The sequence below is a fragment of the Raphanus sativus genome, chromosome 2, assembly GCF_000801105.2.
Source record: "Raphanus sativus cultivar WK10039 chromosome 2, ASM80110v3, whole genome shotgun sequence".
Lineage (NCBI taxonomy): Eukaryota > Viridiplantae > Streptophyta > Magnoliopsida > Brassicales > Brassicaceae > Raphanus > Raphanus sativus.
This window is the reverse complement of record NC_079512.1, coordinates 21,891,311-21,897,105: the sequence shown is the minus strand read 5'-3', so window position 1 is coordinate 21,897,105 and position 5,795 is coordinate 21,891,311. Positions and strand designations below refer to the sequence as shown.

Below are 5,795 nucleotides of genomic sequence, written 5' to 3'. Positions count from 1 at the left end.
TATCTCACAAATATTTCTCTACTTTGATTTATAAATTTTTCTTCTTCTTGATGCTGTGGCTGCTTATGTTCCCTTACATTGCTTGAAAGCAAACAAATTGGCGTCTTCTCAGGAAATTTATGTGTGAAATTGTTCTGAATGATGTAGCTGGTGAGGCGCCTGATCAATTTTCTTTCTATAGCCAATAATATCTCTGAATCGACTTTGCTGAGTTTGGTTTGAATCATTAAATAAGTGAGGCGCCTGATCAACTATCCTTATGCTGGATAGTTTGAATCTTGGTCGCTACATTTTATCCTTCAAAAACCAAGCTAGCAAAGGAGTAGCTTGATAGAATGTTCATATGTTATGTTTTTACTTTTTTATATACGTTGTTTCCTTACTACTTATCTAATTTGTAGGTTTCCCCTAGTCATTACCTTGATCATCAAGTCAATCAGCATTTTATGCTTCTCAAATCTCAGGTTACTTTACTTAGAATGCTAGCTGATGTCTGTGGAGTATAAGAAACGTAAGTTCTCAAATTATGCTTTATATTATAGGATCAAATCGAGAGCAAGAAAAGAAACAGAGGAGGATATAAAAATAAACATGCAAATTAAAGTAAATTACATAGAGAAATTGAACAACAAAACTAAGAAACATTTCAGTTTTTGTTGTAGAAAGTGAGATCGTATTTTGTACGGAAGGAAGAAGAAGAAGAAGAAGAGAGAGTGAGCATGTGTTGAATCGTTGTGACCCATGTCTTGTAACGGCCGTAATCGTCCTCCATGTCTAGTTTGATAGCTCCTCTGTTCGTCTTCAGGACAATGAGATAACAAGTGTCTTCTATGTTGTTGTCTTCGCTCTCCGAATCTTTATAAAGTTCCACATGAACATTCGTCACAATACCTTACCACACAAATCACAAACAAAACACTCAATGCTTTGAAATCTTAGCTTGGAAATCAAGTTAGGTCAAAACACAAGGGATAAAGAAGCTAGCTCATACATTCTTTCTTGGTCCTGAGCAGGTTATGTTTCTTCATTTTAAGAATCACCTGTGTAAAATAAACCCAAGATCAATGTTTAATAAACATGATTGGTTAAGAGTATTGAGGATTAGTGCAAGATTTAGACCTTCCTGTCCTTGTTTAAGACTATAGACACTGTCCTAACCTTGAAATCCCCTGTTCCAGTCCAATGATATATCATTAGTTTATCCACAAAACAGAGGAATTAAGAGAAGAAAAACAGAGGATTTATATACCATCTGGTGTCTCAACGGAGAGATCGGTTCCTTTAGCAAGAAGAGATGTATTCTTGTCAAATTCAGGAAGCAAATCAGAGGAGTCTTCGATAGGTAACACAGGCACAGAGCCGTTCAATCTATTGATCTTGCAACCTCTTCTTGCTTTCAACGTCGCAGCACCTCTCAAAGCTTATTTACCAAAAACCAATGACTCAGAAACAGAGCATACTTATAGAATACACACAAAGAAAGAAACTTAAATCTTTTTCTTACAAGTTGTAGCTGAGGCAGTGAGAGTGAGTATCTCACTAACACTTGTCCCAGTCATAGCGGAACCAATCATTGCGCTGAGCTGGTCTCTGTTTGCTCCCATTGTCTCTGCCATCTGAGCACACTGCGCCGCTACCACAGCCGCAGCAGAAGCCACGGCTGTCTCTTTAGTTGTTGGTCGACCATTGCAACCGTCTTTCCCAGCGTTCTCTGAAGCTACGGCGGCTAGAGCTGCAGCCAGACCGGCTAATGAAACGGCGGCGTGGACTTCAGCTCTCTGTAGCCTCACTTCTTCTTTTCGTTTGGCCTTAATCTCTTTCCACCATTTCTTTATGGATGGCGTAATCTTCCAAGGAAGTTTCTACAATCCCATTATTGTTTTAATTCAGAAAACCAATACGTTTATTTAAAAATCAAACCTAACGAAATAGCAAAACAGGGTTCTACAAGTTTCTTGTGGAAGAAGCCATCGTAGCTCAACTCCGGGTGCATTGCTTGTTGCATCCATATCCATGACTGTTTACATCGTTCAACAAAAATATTGTCAATATAAGATAATCTTTTAAGTTTCTCTATTAATCGCTGTTTTATTCTCTAAAATGTAAATTTATTGGGTTTTTATATGTTTTCATTAACCAAAAATTCACCAATTGTGAATCAAATAAACCTTAACAAAATTATAAATATAAAAAAACAATATGAGGAAAAATATGAACATCCATACAACAAACAAACCGTATTATAGGAGAAAATTATAATTTCAACATGATATGTTAACCTTGACATCATTGGTTTCCATGAAGGCATAGAGGGCTTAAAATCTGCATCGCCCATCTTCATACTCTTATCCATCTAGTTTGACAATCTTCATTAATTAAAAACACTTACCAAAGCAACCTGAAGAAATAATCAGGAATAAATAAATAAAAAATCTCTGGTTACTTACACCACAAGGAACAAGACTTAAGTCGCCTTGAAACTTGGCGAGTGATGTCTCTACGGGGACAATGGAACGGTCGTAGATGATATGGTCGGGCTGAAGCGACTGGACAGCAAAATTACACCATTCTCGAGATAGAAAATCCATAGTGTCTGGATGTGCTTCTGAAGGTGATGGATTATTGTTAACCTGATGCTGATGATCTGTTGATGTTAATGCTAGAGATAGTTCCATAGTGTTTTCTTTTTTGTTTTCAAAGATTTTCGATTTTCGATTTGTTGATTGATCAAATATTTATGTTATTGGGTACGAAAGAAGGAAATGGTTAATTACTTTACTTTTTTAGTTTGATGTGGGTTCTACCCTTTATTATTTTTTTTTTTTTTGAAAAAAGGTTTGATGGCATGAGCATCTTTTCCATGGGTGGGAATGATTTGGGCCATGATCAAAGTGACCATCATCCTTGGAACATATTTTCTTTTTATAATATCAAATGGAGGGGTAGTCTTAACTTTTTGTCTATTCTTTTTAGCATAGTAGTCTCAACTTTCTGTCAAAATGGGAGTTAGGTATATCCGTATATGTAATAATGTCGTTTTGTCATTAGTAATAACTTTCATTTTGATTGGCAAGTGCTCGTTTGATAGTGTTAAGCCACTACTCTATTAAAATGGTATATGATACTATTTTACTGTTTTAATAACAAAAAAAAAAGATTGGATTGGATTCTACTATATCGCAACAAGGCATGAAATCCATTGGATTTGTCTTTTACTATTAGTTTTTTTGTTTTCCGAATTAAAGTACCACTAAAAACATGGATAAGTTAGACACAATTGCTTAAGTTTATTATGCTTCCTTGAAAATACTGTGTAGTTAGTTGAAAAAGAGTAAACGATTGCATATGGTATGAGTTAAAGACTTAAAGTTAATAAATAACTAAGGAAAGCCTTCGCGGACAGAGAATGGCTAATTCTCTCTTGCTATTAGTATATCCCAAAAAGTTAATGTAAATGAAAGTAAGTTGTGAGTCGAAGAAAATACTAATTGAATTTATCTGAGAGGAAATGCATATACACAAATATATGCTAACTTGTTAACCATTGTGATTTGTGAAGCCAAATTATTAACAACAATGGCTTGGACCCTCTTGCATCTCTTTTTCAAATATCTTTAAATTGAAACCATAGGTTCAAGCTAAGCACTCAAAACAAGAGCATATTTTATGTATAAATATCTGGACCTCCTTTCCACTTGCCACTCAATACATAAGTGATCTATAGCTGGATTTATATGGTATAGTTAACATATATGATAGACACAAGCCATTGGGCCTCGAAGATATACATAAAGCCCAAGAAGAAAAGAGAGGCCCAGACATAATCGACTCTGTGTCTAAGAACAGAGCATCAACGGGAAGATCAAGTACGGAAGAGCTATTGACGAAGACGACAAAGCCAGCTCTTGTACAAAACCGTTACGATGCTCTCTCATCCCAATGTGATGACTAATCACCTTTACAGCTAGCCTAGATAAGATCTAGAACAATCCTTAGCTGTGTATATAAAGCTATCTTGTAGCTCTCTTGAAAATCATTGAAGATTATAATAGAAATCTCTTAAACATCTTTGTGTTCTTAATCTTCATATGGTATCAGAGCCCTTGACACCTTAACAGGTCAATCAATGGCGGAACCGTTAAACCCTTATCCCTTTCCAAGCAACGTTCACATCCTCAGTTCCGTGACGTTGAAGCTAAATGAAAACAACTACCTTCTTTGGAAGACCCAGTTCGAGTCTCTTCTCTCCAGCCAAAAGCTCCTGGGATTCATAAATGGAGCTGTCACGGTTCCTGCTGCAACGGTATCGGTGGTTCGCGATGAAGTTACTGTCGAAGAGGCGAATCCACAGTTTGATGCGTGGTTCTGTTCTGACCAACTGGTTAGATCTTGGATGTTCGGTACACTGTCGGAAGAAGTTCTCGGTACCGTCCACACCATTCCGACCTCACGTGAGGTTTGGCTTGCACTTGCTGAGAGCTTCAATAAGAGCTCGTTGTCCAGAGAGTTCTCGTTGCGTCGAAGTCTGCAACTTCTGGCGAAAAAGGACAAGACTTTAACAGTCTATCACCGTGAGTTCAAGACGATTTGTGATGCTTTGAGTGCCATTGGGAAGCCGGTGGATGAATCTATGAAGATCTTTGGCTTCCTGAACGGTCTCAGTCGCGAGTATGACCCAATCACCACAGTCATTCAAAGCTCTCTGTCTAAGTTTCCACCTCCTTCATTCACTGATGTGGTCTCTGAGGTTCAAGGATTTGACGCGAAACTTCAGTCCTATGAACAAGATACCGCTGCTACTCCACATCTGGCCTACAATACTCAGAGGAACACGCAAGGAGATGGAGCTAGACAGAACGCCCCAACGTACAATCCAGCTCAAAGGGGAAGAGGTCGCTCTGGTTACTACAGAGGTCGTGGTGGCTACAACTCCAGAGGAAGGGGGTTCTCTCAACACCAAACGTCAAGCAACGGTGGAGAGAGACCTACCTGCCAAATATGTGGTCGCTTCGGCCATACTGCGCTGAAATGTCACAACAGGTTTGATAATAACTATCAACCTGCTGCAGCATTCTCCAGTTTGCGCCTTGTGGATGAGACCGGTAGGGAGTGGTACCCGGATTCTGGAGCAACAGATCACGTGACTGCCTCTACTGAGCAGCTCCAGAACGTTCACCCTTATGAAGGAAAGGATGCAATCATGGTTGGTGATGGTGCCTATCTCCCAATCACGCATGTTGGTTCAACCACTTTAGCGTCTCCGACAGGTAATCTTCCTCTCCATGATGTACTAGTGGTCCCAACGATGCAAAAGTCCTTGTTATCAGTGTCCAAACTGTGTGATGATCTCTCTTGTGGGGTCTACTTTGATTCTAATGCTGTATATGTGATTGATCCGAAAAATCAGCGAGTGGTGACAACAGGGCCTCGAAGTAAGGGGCTTTATATGTTGAAGAGTACTCAGGTTGAAGCGCATTTCTCAAACAGACAAGTAGCAGCTTCTGCAGCAGTGTGGCATCATCGTTTGGGACACTCCAACTCGAGGATTCTTCAACTTCTCAACAACAACAAGGATATTAGCTTTAATAAGAAGACCACTGCCTCCATTTGTGAGCCTTGTCAGATGGGGAAGAGTAGTAGTTTGCCATTTTTTTCGTCTCAGTCTTTTGTTTCCAGTCCCTTAGAGAGAATTCACTGTGATCTCTGGGGACCATCGCCTGTAATCTTGAACCAAGGGTTCCGTTTTTATGCAATCTTTATTGATGAATATACACGGTTCTCTTGGCTATATCCTC

At 39.0% G+C, this 5,795-nt stretch overlaps 1 pseudogene; it reads right to left on the bottom strand.

Moving 5' to 3' along the window:
* Nucleotides 1–560: 560 nt before the first annotated feature.
* On the bottom strand, nt 561–2,854 carry LOC108840263 (VAN3-binding protein-like; annotated as a pseudogene).
* Between the last annotated feature and the right edge of the window lie 2,941 nt (nt 2,855–5,795).